Below are 17009 nucleotides of genomic sequence, written 5' to 3'. Positions count from 1 at the left end.
CTAAGCTCATCCATATAGAGAATAGATTGGCGGTTCCGAGTCAGGGGGTGGGGGATGGGCAAAATGGGTGAAGGGGGTCAAAAGCTACAAATTTCCAGTTATAAAATATGTAAGTCATGAGGATGTCACAGCATGGTGACTATAGTTAATAATACTGTATTGCATATTTGAAAGTTGCTAAGAGATTAGATCTTAAAAGTTCTCATCACAAGAAAAAAATTTTGTAACTATGTATGGTGATAGATTTTAACTAGACTTTTTGTGGTGATTGTTTTGCAATATATACAAATATCGAACCATTACACTGTACAACTGAAACTAATGCCTCAGTTTAAAAAATGAATAAATAAATACTCAGTACTAGATCTATCTTATTTAGAATACTCTACTTTTTCTAGGGACTAAATTTTTAGCTTTGAAAGTAGAATTCCCCCTTGATTTTTTTGTTCTACCTTAAGGGATCTAGAATAATGATATATTTATTGCACAGAAGGATGCTACTGAAAGAGGCGTAAAATTCAGTGATTTGGAGCTGGAGTTCTGCGGTCTTATAAAACTGGATTTGAATCCCAGCTCAGTCGTTTTCTGGCTATATAACATTGGGTATATTTCTACACTCTTGAAGATTTGGTCTCCCCACCTCTTGAATAGAGTTAATAAATGCACCACCCTCACTGCTTGCTATGAGGGTTCAATGAGATGATGGGCCTGGCATCAGAAACTTGAACAGAGAAAGTACTAGTCAATTTTAGCTATGATTACATATTATGACTACTATTAGAGCTATGCAATGGAACCCAATTTGAACTATCCAGTTCTAGCTTACTCTTCTGGTTGATTAACGTTATCATGAGCATGCAGACTCTCCCTTTTCTCGAACCTTAGTCACTTTCAAATATATGCTATCAGTGTCCAGAATACTTTCATCAGAGGCTATTAAACTGGAGCACAGCCACAACCATCGTGCTATGGACAAGGTCCAAAGCCATTTCAGCAATCTTGCTCAAAAAATTAGTAATCCTGAAACCTGAGTCACCACACTGATAAAATGTATTCCATGACAGGTCTCTGGAATATAGGCTAAGTGACTAGATGAATGCACAGCCCTGCTTTGCCTTGCTGAGTCCATTTTCTACCTGGGACATTCGGAAGGCTTTAGACGCTTTACTAACATAATGATTCTGTGTTAAAAAACAGGATGTGATCTTTACAAGTCACATTTTTTAACTTATTACTGTTTCCTCTGCTTCCCTTCCTCTGCACTGACTCTGCAGTCCAGCTGTACACCTGACCATCGCTGATCCGCTACCGAACACTCCCCCACACAAAAATATGTACCTTTGGTAACCGAGGAGAAGAGTGGATTTATTTTCTTTTATTTCACCCACTTAGAAACACTCTTACATTAAAATTGATAATGGAGCTGATGATAATTATTTTTTAATCAAAAGGTATTCAATTTCAAAATATATTTTCCATGGAAATTAAGGAAAGCTAAAGGGTGATTAAGAGTTTCTTCTTGCATTTCTATTACAGAGTATTTCTGTCTTCATGTACCTGGACGTGATGCTCTTTAAGAACTGTTCATGTTTATAGGAAAGCAGTCAAAGTAATAAATGAAAGTAGTTGGTAATAAATATAAGGCTAGAAACCTTATATGTGCCAAATGATGTCTAAATTATGACTTAGTGAGGCTCAAAATTCTCAAAAATATTTCATGTTTAGTAGCTCTACAAAGAAAAGTATAGTTCAAAGCTGACAAGTATACTGTCAATACATTTTTTTCACTCCATAATTCAATATACAAGTAGGGTGCTTTAAGAGATTAATCCTTTCTATTTAATTTTATATATGTAATTTCTTTCTTTATTATGTCTTCAATTATTTTGTGGCAACAATATACTTTGGTTCAAAAGACTATCAAAAAGTTGGCAAAATTAGATGCTTTTAACATGAACAATTGTATTTTCTCATCTTCTTCCTGAATACTAAATTATATAACTTGAAAATTTTATTATAGGATATAAAAGCATTCTCCCAACTTCAGGGAATGTAGACAGCAGCACAGGGCCTAGTTCATAATAGATGTTCAACAAGGGTGTATTAAATTGGATCTACATTTTCAAATATTTAGTTTCGAGTGAAAATAACTAAATCATATGTGAATTAACTCTGTTTACGCTGAATTCTGAAAACACAACTTCAGACACATTCAGCTTGAAAATTCTCTACTGAGAGTACTATTTGCCTCCTCTACATACTAGAGGCAAAATCCACAGATACATTCAAGTTCTTTTACATCTCCTGATGAAAAGGCTTGAGACAACTTTCTGACTTCAAGGGTGTGGAAAATTCTACTTTTCTCAGGAACCATGTAGGCTACAGATATCTCTGTTCCCAAGAAACAACACATAAAACAGTAACAAATCAGAAGAGAGTGGATAGAGACTGAAGTGGACCTTCCTGGCTGCCAACTCATTTTAAGTCCAGTTTTCCGCGTTCCCAGGATCTCTTGCACCTGAGGCACAACCATGTGGCCTAAATTTTGCCAAACGCACCATATGGAGTTGGGTTTGCAATTTAGCAATGCAAGACAGAGGCTGCACTCTGGGGAACGGATCTTCTGACAGAGGTATGTGGTCAACTCCTTAAAGGATGCTATCTGCGCGTGACGCTCACTAGCTGGCTGCCTCTGGTGGCAGACTGTAACCGGGGTGCGGGCGGGAGGGCTGGCCGAAGCCCGGGTCCACCACGTGCCTTGCGTTTTCCAGTTTCTGAGCACCGGTGAGGGGAGGCCATTCCTGCCCCGAGTCCAGCCCGAGCCTCCTCTCCACGACGGGAGATGTTCCTTCAACCTGAGCACCGAAGCACGTGCAAAACATCAGAAACTTAAGGTCAACTTATTTCTAAACAGTATGTTCCTTACTTTTTTTTTTTTTTAACAAATTAGTGCCTTACTGTTAAATTTTTTTTTCCCACTCCCAACTGCCTTTTTTTGTGGATGTATCATGTAACGGTTCTCTATCGCAGGAGGTCCAGTTAACATCCAATACTATACGTAGTTATGTTTTTTTTCCTGTGATGAGAACTTTCAAGACCCACTCTTGAAACTACTTTCAAATATGCCATATGGTGTTATTAATTATAGTCACCATAGCGTACGTGACATCCTAGGACTTGTTCATTTTATAACTGGAAATCTGTACTGTTTAACCCCCTTCACCCATTTCCTCCCCACCCCCGCTCCCAGGCAACCACTCTGTTATTTATATTCATGAGCTCAGGTTTTTTTGGTTTTTTTAGATTCCACATATAAGTGAGATCATATGGTGTTTGTCTTTCTCTGTCTGACTTATTTCACTTAGCATAATGCCCTCAAGGTCCATCCCTGTTGTTGCAAAAGGCAAGATTTCGTTTTTTTATGGCTAAATAATGTCCCATTGTACAGGCGTACTTGATTATACTGTGCTTCGCTTTATTGTACTTTGCAGATGTTGCATTTTCAAGACCCTCCACCAACAAAAAGATTATGGCTTGCTGAAGCCTCAGATGATGGTTAGCATTTTTTAGCAATAAAGTATTTTTTAATTAAGGTGTGTACATTGTTTTAAGCGTGCTATTGCACACTTAATAGACTACACTATAGCATAAACATAACTTTCATATGCACTAGAAACCAAAAAGATTTGTGTGACTCACTTTATTGCAGTATTCATGTTATTTCAGTGGTCTGGAACTGAACCCACAATATCTACAAGTTATGCCTGTATATGCATATACCACATTTTCTTTATCCATTCGTCCGTAGATGGACATTTAGGTTATTTCCATATCTTGGCTATTGTAAATAATGTTGCAGTGAACATGGCATGCATAAATTCTTTCCAATTGGTGATTTCATTTTCCTGATGTAAATACTCAGAAGTGGAATTGCTGGATCATATGGTAGTTCCATTTTTAATTTTTTGAAGAAATTCCATAGTGTTTTCCACAGTAGTTACACCAATTTACATTCCCATCAACAGTAGTGCACAAGGATTCCTTTTTCTCTACATCCTCACCAATAGTTGTTATTTCTTGTCTTTTTGATAATAGCCATTCTAACATGTGTGAGGTGATATCTCATTGTGGGGTTTTTTTTGTTTTTTTTGTTTGTTTGTTTTTTGTGAGGAAGATCAGCCCTGAGCTAATCCTCCTCTTTTTGCTAAGGAAGACCGGCCCTGAGCTAACATCTATTGCCAATTCTCCTCCTTTTTTTTTTTCCCCCAAAGCCCCAGTAGATAGTTGTATGTCATAGCTGCACATCCTTCTAGTTGCTGTATGTGGGACGCCACCTCAGCATGGCCCGAGATGGCTGGAGAAGCGGTGCGTCGGTGCACGCCCGAGAGGGATCCCAACCCGGCCGCCAGTAGGGGAGCGCGTGCACTTAACCACTAAGCCACGGGCTGGCCCTCATTGTGGTTTTGATTCGCATTTCCCTGATGATTAGCAATGCTGAGTGCCTTTTCATGTACCTGTTGCCCATCTGTATGTTTTCTTTGGAAAAATGTCTATTCAGGTCCTCTGCCCATTTCTTAGATTGTTTGGGTTTTTTTGTTATTGAGTTGCATGAAGTTTTCATATATTTTGAATATTAATCTTTTATCAGATATATGATTTGCAAATATTTTCTCCCATTCTGTAGGTTGCCTTTTTTTTGTTGATGGTTTTCTTTGCTGTACAGAAGCTTTTTAGTTTGATGTAGTGGCACTTGTTTATTTTTGCTTTTGTTTCCACTGCTTTTGGTGTCAAATCCAAAAAAAACCATTTCCAAGACTGATGTCAAGGAGCTTACCACCTATGTTTCCTTCTAGGACTTTTATGGTTTCAGGTCTTACATTCAAGTCTTTAATCCATTTTGAGTTCATCTTTGTGTGTGGTGTAAGATAGTGGTACAGCTTCATTCTTTTGCATGTGGCTGTCCGGTTTTCCCAAAGCCATTTATTCAAAAGACTATCCTTTCCTCATTGTATACTCTTGCCTCCTTTGTCATAAATTAATTACCCACATATGTATGGGTTTATTCTTGGACTCTCTATTCTGTTCCATTGATCTATGTGTCTATTTTTATGCTAATACCACACTGTTTTGATTACTACAGCTTTGTAACATAGTTTGAAATCAGGGAGTGTGATAGCTTTGTTCTTCTGTCTCAAGATTGCTTTGGCTATTCAGGGTCTTTTGTGGTTCCTAAAAATTTTAGGATTGTTTGTTCTATTTCTTTGAAAAATGCCATTGGAATTTTAATAGGGATTGCATTTAACCTGTAGATTGCTTTGTGTAGTATGGACATTTTAACAACATTAATTCTTCTAATCCATGAACATGGACTATCTTGCCGTTTATTTGCGTCATCTTCAGTTTCTTTCATCAATGTCTTACAGTTTTCAACATACAGCTTTATCTCCTTGGTTAAATGCATTCCTAGGTATTTTATTCTTTTTGATGCAATTGTAAATGGGATTGTTTTATTTATTTCTTTTTCTGATAGTTTGTTGTTAGTGTATAGAAACACAATTAATTTTTGTGTGTTGATTTTGTATCCTGCAACTTTACTGAATGCATTTATTCTAACAGTTTTTTGGTGGAGTCTTGAGACTTTTCTATATATAATATCACATCATCTGCAAGTAGTGACAGTTTTACTTTTTCCTTTCCAATTTGAATGCCTTTTATTTCTTTTTCTTACCTAATTGTCCTAGCTAGGACTTTCAATACTGTGTTGAACATGAGTGGCAAGAGTGGGCATCTTTGTCTTGCTCCTGATCTTAGAGGAAAAGCTTCCAGCTTTTCATCATTGAATATGATGTAGGCAGTGGGCTTGTCATATATCGCCTTTATTATGTTCAGATAAATTCCCTCTGTACCCATTTGATTGAGATTGTTTATCATAAATGGATGTTGAATTTTGTCAAATGCTTTTCTCCATCTACTAAGATGATCATATGGTTTTTGTTCTTCATTTTATTAATGTAGTGTATCATATTGATTTGTCAATGTTGAACCATCCTTGCATCCTTGGAATAAATCCCACTTGTTCATAGTGTATGATCCTTTTAATGTATTGTTAAATTCAGTTTTCCAATATTTTATTGAGGATTTTTGCATGTATCTTCATCAGCAATATTGGCCTGTAATTTTCTTTTCTTGCGGTGTCCTTATCTGGTTTGGTATCAGGGTAATGCTGGCTTTGTAAAATGAGTTTGGAAATTTTCCCTTTCTTCTGCTTTTTGGAAGAGTTTGAGAAGGATTGGTGTTAATTCTTCTTCAAATGTTTGGTAGAATTCAACAATGAAGCTGTCTGGTCCTGGACTTCTGTTTGTTGGAAGGTTTTTGATTACTGATTCAATCTCCTTACTAGTGACTGGTCTGTTCAGATTTTCCATTTCTTCATGATTCAGTCTTAGAAGGTTGTATGTTTCTAGGAATTTATCCATTTCTTCTGGATTGTCCAATTTGTTGGAGTATAATTGTTCATAGTACTGCCTTATGATCTTTTGTATTTCTGGTATCATTGTAACGTCTCCTCTTTTGTTTCTGATTTTATTTATTTGTTTCCTCTCTTTTTTTTTTTTTTTTTTTTTTTGGTGAGTCTAGCTAAAGGTCTGTCAATTTTGTTTATCTTTTCAAAAAACTGGCTCAGTTTTATTGATTTTTTTAATTTTCTTTTTAATCTCTATTTCATTTATTTCTGCTCTGATCTTTGTTATTTTCTTCTTTCTACTAATTTTAGACTTTGTTATTCTTTTTCTAGTTCCTTGAGGTGTAAAGTTAAGTTGTTAATTTGAGAGTGTTCTTGTTTATTGATGTAGGCATTTATCACTGTGAACTTTGCTCTTAGAACTGCTTTTGCTGCATCCCATAGGGTTTAATATGTTGTATTTCCATTTTTTATTTGTCTCAAGATATTTTTTGATTTCTCTTTTGATTTCTTCTTTGATCCATTAGTAGTTCAGTAGCATGTTGTTTAATCTCCACGTATTTCTGAATTTTCCTGTTTTTTTCTTGTATTGATTTCTAGTTTCATGCCACTGTGGTCAGAAAAGATGCTTGATATGATTTAAGTTTTCTTCAATTTATTGAGACTTATTTTGTGGCCTAAGATATGATCTATCCTGGAGGATGTTTCATGTGCACGTGAGAAGAATGTGTATTCTGTTGCTTTTGGATGGAATGTTCTGTATACGTCTGTTAGATCCATCTGGTCTTAAGGCTGATGTCACTTAAGGATGTCACTTAAGGCTGATGTCACTTAAGGCTGATGTTTCCTTGTTGATTTTCTGTCTGCAAGATCTATCCATTGATGTAAGTGGGATCTTAAAGTCCCCTACTATTATTGTATTGCTATTTATCCCTTTAGTTCTGTTAATATTTGCTTAATATATTTCGATGCCCTTATATTGGATGCATAAATATTTACAAATGTTCTATCCTCTTGTTGGATTGATGTCTTTATCATTATGTAATGCCCTTCTTTGTCTCTAATTATAGTCTGTTTTTTAACATCATTTTGTCTGATATAAGTATACCCACCCCAGCTTTCTTTTGGTTTCCATTTGCATAGATTATCTTTTCCCATCCCTTCACTTTCAGTCTGTGTGTGTCCTTACATTTGAAATGAATCTCTTGTAGGCAACATATAGATGAGTCTTATTTTTTAATCCATTCAGCCATTCTTTGTCTTTGATTGGAAAATTTAGACCATTTACATTTAAAGTAATTATCGATAGATATATACTTATTGCCATTTTGTTATTCGTTTTCTGACTGTTTTGTACTTCCTCTCTGATCCTTTCTTCTTCTCTTGCTCTCTTCCTTTGTGGTTTGGTGACTCTCTTTAGTGGTGTTCTTTGGCTCCTTTATCTATTGTGTATCTACTATAGATTTTGCTTTGTGGTTACCATGAGGCTTACATATAACAATTTATAATAGTCAATTTTAAGTTGATAACAACTTAAGTTTGACTGCATTCTAAAGCTCTACAATTTTGCTTCCCCCTCCACATTTTATGTTTTTGATATCACATTTTACATCTTTTTATCCTGTGTTTCCCTTAGGTAATTATTGTAGTTATAGTCATTTTTACTACCTTTGTCTTTTAACCTTCATACTAGCTTTATAAGTGGTTAATCCACTACCTGTACTATATATTTACCTTTACCAGTGAGATTTATATTTTCATATGTTTTCTTGTTACTAATTAGTGCCTTTTCTTTTCAGCTTAAAGAAGTCCCTTTAACATTTCTTGTAAGACCGGTTTAGTGGTAATGAACTCTTTTAGCTTTTGCTTGTCTAGAAAACTCTTTACCTCTCTTTCAATTCTGAATGATTACTTTGTTTGATAGAGTATTCTTGGTTAGAAGTTTTTTTCTTTCAACACTTTGAATATATCGTGTCATTCCGTCTGGCTTGCAAACTTTGTGCTGAAAAATCTTCTGATAGTCTTATGGGGGCTCCCTTGTACATAACAGGTTGTTTTCTCTTGCTTCTTTTAAGACTCTCTCCTTATCTTTAACTTTTAACATTTTAATTATAAGGTGCCTTGGTGTAGGTCTTTTGGGGTTCATCTTATTTGGAACTTTTTTGGCTTCCTGTATCTGGATGTCTGTTTTCTTCCCCAAGTTACAGAAGTTTTCAGTCATTATTTCTTCAAATAAGTTTTCTGCCCCTTTCTCTTTCTCTTCTCCTTCCAGGACCCCTAGATTGTGAACGTTAGTCTGTTTGATGTTGTCCCATAAGTCCCTTAAGCTATCTTCACTTTTTTTCATTCTTTTTTCTTTTTGCTGCTCTAATTGGGTGAGTTCCTCTGCCCTGTCCTCAAAATTACTAATCCTTTCTTCTGCTTCATCCAGTCTGCTGTTGAACACCTCTAGTGTATTTTTCGGTTCAGTTGTATTCTTCAGCTCTGTAACTTCCGTTTGGTACATTCCTTATTTTTTATCTCATTGTTTAAGTTCTCACTTTGTTCATCCATTCCTCTCCTGAGTCCAGTGAGCATCTTCATGACCATAACCTTGAATTCTTTATCAGATAAATTACTTATCTCCATTTCATTAAGGTTTTTTCTGAGGTTTTTTTCTTGTTCTTTTGTTTGGAACATATTCCTTTGTTTCTTCATCTCGCTTGCCTTTCTGTTGGTTTCTACGCATTAGATTAAACAGCCATCTCTTGCAGTCCTGAAGGAGGGTGGCCTCATGTAGGACATGAACCTTATTGTTCAACCCTGCCCTAGCTCTTGGTTGTCTCTCAAATGTTTGTGATGGCACAAGCAGCCTATTTTATTTTTAATAGCTCCCAAAAATTAGGGCTCCATATGAGTGTGTAAGGTCCTTTCTGGGAAATACCAGCGAGCTGCAGTGAGGCAGAGGGAAAGTGCAAAGATGTCATCCATCACCTACATTCCCTGAGAGCACCTTCGTAGTCCCCAACTTATGTGCCAAACCTAAAGTCAGCCCTTTAGCTGAAGCTCTAGGTCAAGCAAATAGGCCTCTTTCACAGAAAGACTAGAGATGTGTTTCAGTCTGCTGTCTCATGTACAGTGCCTTAGGTATAGTAGCTTTTCAAGAACCATCTCTCCAATTGTTACAATCCTGTGGGACCCAAGATCACAGTTGCCCCTGGCCTCCAGAGTCAAGCAATCAAGGAGTGTCCCCTGGGCAACAGCCACAAAAACCAGGGCACCAGACACATGTATCTCTGGGAGATACTGGTACTCTGAAGGACAGCAGAGTGAGAGCACAAAGATTGCTCTCACCAGCTGGAATGAGGCGGAGGGAAAGCATGTAGACAGTGCCTGCAAGAAAAAGAAGATTGTGCCCACTGGCTAGAGCAAGGCAGAGGGGAAGCATGCAGATGGTGCCCGCCAGCCAGGAGGCCCCTAGATAGGTGCCAAATTAGATGCCTGCCCTTCAGGCTGATGCTTTAAGACAGCAAATGAGCCTCATTCACACAAAGTCTGGGCACCTCTTGATTGGCTGCTTCTGCACTGAGCCCTGAGCAGGTGAGTCCAAGCACTTGAGTCCTTTAAGAGCCATTCTCAGTTCGTTGTAACCTTGTGGGTCTCATGTATGCAAGACCCGTTGGTTTTCAAAGCTAGATGTTTTGGGGTCTCGTTTCTCAGGTGCAGGTCTTAAAAGCTGGGGTGTCCACTGTGGAGTTCAAACCCTTCAGTCTTCAAGGAGAAGCTCTGGGTTTTAAGTTCCTTCTCTATTGTGGGTACCTGTGCCAGGGATGAGGTTTAAGGTGAGATTGTGTCCCAGCCTCTCCTACCGCTTCAGTGTAGGCCGTCTCTCATTCACCAGACTGTAGGAGTTGCTCAGACAGTGTTTAGGTTTTTTTCAGAGGAAATTCTTCCATATGTAGCTGCAGATTTGGTGTTTCTATGGGAGGAGGTGAGCCCAGGTTCCTCATACATCGCCATCTTGAACTGGAACCTCCCCAAATCCAGAAAGTTCTGAAAGGAAAAGACCAACTTACTGCAGACCTGAACTTCATGGAAAAATCTTTTTCTGACTTTGTCAAGCAGTTTGAGGTGATCAAAGCCTAACACTGAAGAATTGCTGAAGAAGTGTGTTGAGGATTACCTAGTAAGCATTGAAAAGGAAGGCCAGAGATACCAAGCACTGAAGGCCCAGGCAGAAGAGAAACTCAAGCTGGCGAATAAGGAGATTGCCCAGGTCCAGAGCGAGGCGCAAGCAGGGGCCTTGGCCTTACAGGTGAGCCTGAGGAAGGAGCAAATGCACATCCCCTCTCTAGAGAAGACCGTGGAGCAGGAGACTCAAGAAAACAATGAACTGACCAGGACCCATGATGACCTCAATTTCAAAATGCAGAGGCTCTGACGTGGAAGTCCCTGACCAGTGCCCGTCTCCCCTCCTGTCTGTCTGCCTGTCTGACTCTGTGTTAGTTTTCATGTTCTTTCTTCTCTTAACCTCAACTCATTTTTAAACTAGACTGCTTTAAAAACAATACTAAATAAAGTTTCCCTGGAGTTAAAAAGAGAGACAGAGAGAGGTTCTCTACAGGTGCTCTGGGCAACAGTCTCAGCTGAGACCAGCCTGTGTGGCACTCCAGCCCAGGTTCCAGAAACATGTAAAGAAGTCTCCAGAAGATTTCAGTTGCCAGCCTTTCAAATATTGCCAGCTGACACATTAGACATTAAGAAGGCAAGCCATTCTTACCGTGACTTGTTCAGATTCCTGATAGGCTAGTGAGCATGATAAAATGATAGTTGTTTCAAAACCACAGGACTTGGGGGTAGTTTGGCATTCAGTAATAGGTAACCAGGATGCCTCCTCACCCTCCATATCCCACTGTCCACTTTCCAAATGTCCCCAGTTCATTTGGGGTCCATGTGATTCTGGGACAACTGAGTTGTCCCCCAGCTCCAAGGGTGGAAGAGGTCACACAAGGTAATCCAGTGGGCAGTGCTATTCCCCTAGCCACAGAGACTAGTTCGTGCAAGTGCACGTGAACTAAGCCAGACTCTGATATTCAGGGTGAATATTAGAACTTTTGCTTAGAATTTGCTTGGAAATTTAAAATTAAATTTTCTCAGCATTTTGCTTGGAAAAGATGTTTTCTTTGTCTGGACAGTTTGGAGCTGCTGCAGCTATTTGTTCTTTTAACCGTGAGGGAAGCCAATCTGAAAATAAGGCCAACACAGGGAGGAGAACAGAGTTGAGAACCCCAAAAACTCAGACCTGGGACCCTGATAACATCATAAACTTTTGGATTAAACCCTTGCCTTAAATTTGTCCTTCTGCATATTTCCATTACATACATTCCCTTTATTATTTAAGCCAGTTTGAGTTGCGCTTTCTGTTGCTTGCATCCGAAAGCATCCTAAGCTTTCTATGTATAAACCTCCAAACTTTCTGGAAAGACTCACGTCAGTGGCTACCATGGATAAAAGAAGTGCAGAGGACGGAAGCCTTCCAAGCACATCTTACACTACTTTTTTGTGCTGTTTGAATTATCTGACAATACGCACCAATTACTTTTTTTTTTTCATATTGACAGGCATCATCTGGGTGGTGAAATAGACCACTTTTTGGTTTTTTTTTTGATATTTTTCTGTATGATATCCAGCCACTCCCATATGATCCTTAAGTCACTCCTTCCCATAATATAAAAAGGTATTGAGTACTTACTATTCTGGGTGCTTTCATGCATATTACCTCTTTTAATCCTCACAGAAAAGTCCAGTGATTAATCCCTGTCATCCCAATGTTATAGAACAGGAAAGTGAAGCTGAGAGCTCATAAGGAATTTGCCAAAGGTCACAAAACTAATAAGTGGTAAAGCTAGTATTCAAATCGAGGTCTGCCCGGTACCACAGTTCACACTCACACCTGCCCCACCATCAATGATTCAAGTGCTTGTCCAACTCATATTTGAACATCCTATCCTAGGATAAGGATGAGCCTGTCAGCCTTTCTTTATGTTGAAAAACCACAAAATTTAGTTATCTCTGTATTAATTCCACCGACTGAGAAAAGTTTTTTTTTTCCATGTATGCTGAACAACTGAATCCCTCATCCAGGTACTATTTTTTTAAATATTTGAAGACAGTTATTATGCCTCCCCCAAAAGCCCCTTCTCTGTGTGCACCATATCCATGCTCAGATGCAAATACATATACACACACACACACAAACACACACATCCCTGAACCATTTCTTCTCCAAAGTCTTTAAATCCTATCAAATCAAGATCAAACCTTCCTTAAAGCCACCTTTCCATTTCCTCACCATCATGATCCCACTATCTTGTACCCTCTCACCCTCTTAAAACTAAAGCTTGCAGAGGGTAAGTGATTCGCCCAAGGACACAAAGCTACCTGTTAGTTGAATACAGGATGTCTGACTACTGCTTTCTTGTGGATCAATATCAATATTCCTGCACAGGCACAGCCCACACAGCTCTTTATAGTGACATTTATGTGTATTTATTCACATTCAGATAGATAGATAGATAGATAGATAGATAGATAGATAGATAGATAAGAGGCAGACAGTTCACCACTTTGATCGCCTACTAATATAATATTAGCAACTTTGGATGAGAATCCAACTATGGAAGATGAGGCTGAATATTTCAGGCTGGAGACTAAAAATTCAGGATGCTTACCAATGTGATAGAATAAATAACAATTGAGAACTTTTAAGTCCTATGACAGACATTTCAAAGAAGCAGTGTATCTAAATCAGCCTGTATTTAGTTGTGAGTTGGAAACAATTCTTGGCTAAGTGACATATGCCCAGTTTAGAATTATGCATTTCTTTTCCAGGAAGAGAATTTCACAAGAAGTGAAAGAATTCATACCTATCGTCAGAGTCTATGTAAAAATGGTGTCTGGGAAAATTGCACAGATGCCAATAAAGAGGCAACAACATAAGCCCGTATTCAGTCTGGGGCTCCATGCAAAAGGAAGAATTGGACATTGGGAAGAGAGTGATTATCACATAACATCCACCACAGCTCTCACTTGCCCCAGATAATAAAGCCTCATAGTACCCACACTCCAACACCCACTTCCTTCTCCTCGAAACCCACCCACTTCCCACACATACCCCATACAACCCTACAGACAAACATTATATATGGTGCAGGAATTTTACCCATTCATCCACAACCATCTATATAACCCCTAAATAGAAGTCTCCCTTTTATTTAACAATAATAATGGCTACAATTTGTGTTGTATTCATTAGGCGTGGTAGGAGAAGATTAACCAATGGAAGGACTAGGTGGCCCCACTAAATTATTTTTGCTTCTTTTTCTAGCCCTCCCTGATTCACTGGCTATCGGATGGGGTCACATGACAATGATATCCATAATACATTCTCTCAGACCATCCTCCTTTAAACAGGATTCTCCTAGAAGACTGTCTTCCAGCTTCCCTCAATCATCTCTACCCCAGTCCATATTTCCTTATAAAGCCCCAAATCATGTTCCTTCATTTTTTTGTTTGACCATATTCTAGGCTCTACTGCCTAAAACAAATAGATTATTCTATTCCAATCTTTGATGTCTTAATTATACTAGAAAAAAACATGCACTTGTTTATTAGCATGCGCCATAAAGAGTAATGTTCCTACTTTAATTGACACTGCAGGGATTTTTCTTTTCTATTAATTTAAAATATGACTTCTTAAACAGAAATACCCTTAGTGTGACTCTAGGCAGAAAAACTGTGTTTATTTATCTCCTGAAGATTATCCGGAACATATCTTATTTCCTACCCCGATCTTGAAAAAGTTGTGAGCTTTGTCATTTCATTAAGTATAAATTCTTTGTTTCATGAAAACATTTTCCTGTAGTTGGTGATAATTAATAGCTTCCTTACATAAAGCATTATAAGCTTTTGCACATTACCCTGGAGTTATGCACCGCTTCATAAAAGCCCAGACCATATGTGAAACTGACTCGAACATACTGACTAATTTACTTCTTCTGACTCACCACACATCATTGTTTGAGTCAAAGTTCATAAATCTTGCTTTGTTTCGGAAAAGATGATTCATATACAAGTCTCAACTGATTAAATAAAACCTGAGCGTGTATACAATATAGTAGAGAGCAAAAATGCATATGATTTTCATATAGACATTTTCATTTGATGGTAATAAACTACCACAAATGGATTTTCCTGTTTCATCTTAATAAATTCTAGCAGCTCATTGTTGTGTAAATTAAAACAAAGCCACCGTGAAACAGCAATTAGAACTGTGCTGTGAAGCAGCCTCATATTTTTGAGACCATGAACATTGTATGTATGAAGTTTAAACTCAAGAAAGTAATGTTTGCCGGTCTTTAACCCTAAAGCCCAGAAAAAAATTTATTAACCAAGCTTTAAGTAATATACCCAATCAATAAGAAGTAAACCAAAATCACCTAATATATACTTAGCATGTACTGTAAGAAAAACACTTACACAGAACATCTAATTATGGTCTAAACAGACGGGCCAGATCATTTACTGACATGAATAGCCATTATTCCACACTTTGGTTATGATTAAATCCCGTCAGTTTGACCCTGTCCTGTTTCTATTCCCACAATTCTCTCAATAATCAAAATACTGTTAATAACAGAATAGCTTGAATTAGGTTGAGTCTTCCAAAATAAGGCATACATTATCAGTGTCAAATATAGAAAATTCTAGTGTTGGATTGAGAAAAATCTAAAACAAAGAATCTTATCTCCTTTAAAGTGAGGCCACAAGATTAAAGAAAGGCATGTTCAGTACAGGTAAACATATGTGACAATACTGGACAGATGTATAAATGTTACTCTGCTTCCTTGAGCAGAAACGTCATTCACTGTTCTATTTCAGTAAGCAGGGAACATCAAAATGAAATAAGCAGACACATTTGGCAACAAGAGATCATCACTTTCATGAATCAAATTTTTTGAAGATGGAACATTTTAAAGGATTTTGCTATAGTATAATCATTGTACCTGGTGTATATTTATAATGTGTCCTTTTTTCCAAAATTGACTAAATCCAATCAAGTTTCAATGAGATGAAATGAACTGATGAAAAGCTGTTTCTGAATCTTTGAAGTGGTTTGAGTTTTTTATATCAAGGCAAATCTGTCTTGTATCATCTTAATGTAAATTATGGTAGTGAATGTCATATCTCCATCTGCTCCAAGAGTCTGTTAAAACATACAATTCTTTTCTAGTGAAAAGAATTTATAATCTTTTAGAATGTTGTCATCAGTACCCCTCCCCAAAAAACTGTGTCTTGCCAAAATTTATTCTTCACCAATGACCTCTTCACCAATTCCCCACCCTGGCAGAATCTCTTGGTGATATCCCCAGAAGCTTATAAATATTTCTGCTGTATTCCTAGAAAGAGTTTTATCAGCTCCTGATAACATCCTCTCTCTTGTGCATCCATCCACATCAATGCAGCAGGCACTGCATTTAAAAATCACCACGGGAGCTAGAAGTTCTTCACAACAGAATATTCACTTTGGAGAAAAGAGAAAAGAAGTCAAAGAGAAAAACAGAGCTTTCAATCACAGCAAGGATGGACTTCGAGTATCCTTGGAGTTGAGTTTCCCAAAGCACCAGCATTGGTTTGATGGAAAGAGCCTGTCCCGAGAATCAGAAGGCTCGGTGGCTCTGCTGCTTTCTACAGGGGGAGCTTATGCAAGTTACTGAATGCTCGCAGTCTCACTTTCCCTATCTCTAATAACAATACCTATATCAATGAGCAAATGAAATCTTTTTTGTGAAAGTACCTTATAAAGCACTATTGAGATATTAGTTATTTAAAGTGAGACAACCACACTTCTCTCCTTCCTGTAAACATTAGAGAATACAAATCTGTACATTATTGTTATGTTGCATTTTAAGCCCTAATTTAAATTTGACAAAGTAAATAAAGCATAGAATTCTAGAATCTTAGAATATTAAACTGGAAGACGTCTTAAAGATCATTGAGGTTCAACTCCCTCATTTTAAAGAACTTTTTAAAAATGATTATCAGGAAAGTTAATTGACACTGATCTTAGTGCAGTAATTATTTAAAATCGGGCTAAAAATTGGCTCATTATAAAACCATATTAAAGCCAGAATGTTTTGCTTTTAGCAAAAGAACACTTCATTGTATACACATAATGTAAATATTTATTGAGACAGTGTGTTAGGGGCTGTTCAGGGTAGGACTGAGCTAGATGACATCGGGACAAGTATTGAGAAAAATAAATAAAATCTCTGTCTTCAAGGTACTATAATCTATAAGGGAAAGAAAACAAAAAAAATACAGTTTCTTATAAAACTTAACATATTCTTATCATATGACCCAGCAATCACTCTCCTTGGTATTTGTCCAAAGGAGCTGAAAACTTATATCCACACAAAAACCTGCACATCAATACTTAACAGCAGCTTTATTCATAAGTGCCAAAAGTTGGAAGCAACCAAGATGTCCTTCAATAGGTGGATGGATAGAT

The 17009-nt window shown here is 37.5% G+C and overlaps 1 long non-coding RNA gene across 1 annotated transcript; it reads left to right on the top strand.

The window, feature by feature from the left end:
* Positions 1-2027: 2027 nt before the first annotated feature.
* Positions 2028-16623, top strand: LOC131396618 (uncharacterized). Its single transcript, XR_009216599.1, has 3 exons — positions 2028-2632; positions 2772-2913; positions 15902-16623. It is a non-coding gene; the product is annotated as an uncharacterized LOC131396618 (long non-coding RNA).
* Positions 16624-17009: the final 386 nt, after the last annotated feature.

This window comes from Diceros bicornis, chromosome 33, assembly GCF_020826845.1.
Source record: "Diceros bicornis minor isolate mBicDic1 chromosome 33, mDicBic1.mat.cur, whole genome shotgun sequence".
Taxonomy (NCBI): domain Eukaryota; kingdom Metazoa; phylum Chordata; class Mammalia; order Perissodactyla; family Rhinocerotidae; genus Diceros; species Diceros bicornis.
Note: the sequence above shows the minus strand (reverse complement) of the source record. Positions and strands in the feature narration are given on the sequence as shown.